Here is a 364-nt window from a genome sequence, read left to right as displayed (position 1 = left end):
CGAGTTGTGCCCCGGGGCAGGGTCCCCTCCCTCCTCCCCGCCACCCTTTCATCCCGGCGGGGGCTCGCATCCTGCAGGGAATTGCGGCCGGATGGCTCCTGCTGGGAAAAGGGGGAGGGACCTCCACCCCCCCCCCCCCGCCAGGGACAGGGATGTGCCCACCTGGGGACACGTCCTGGGGGTGTCCGGCCCAGCCCAGCGCGTGGTGGCACCGGGGAAATCCCAGATCCCCGCCCCAAAATTCGGGGGCTCCCAGGCGCATCTGGGGGCTGGTTCCGAGCACATCTGGGCGTCCTGAAACATCTGGGAGGGGTCCCAAGCACATCTGGGGGGTGCTCTGGGACATCTGGGAGGGGGGCCCAGG

Source organism: Corvus brachyrhynchos, unplaced genomic scaffold (assembly GCF_000691975.1).
Source record: "Corvus brachyrhynchos isolate BGI_N302 unplaced genomic scaffold, ASM69197v1 scaffold18, whole genome shotgun sequence".
Taxonomy (NCBI): Eukaryota; Metazoa; Chordata; class Aves; order Passeriformes; family Corvidae; genus Corvus; species Corvus brachyrhynchos.
This window is presented reverse-complemented; position numbering follows the sequence as displayed.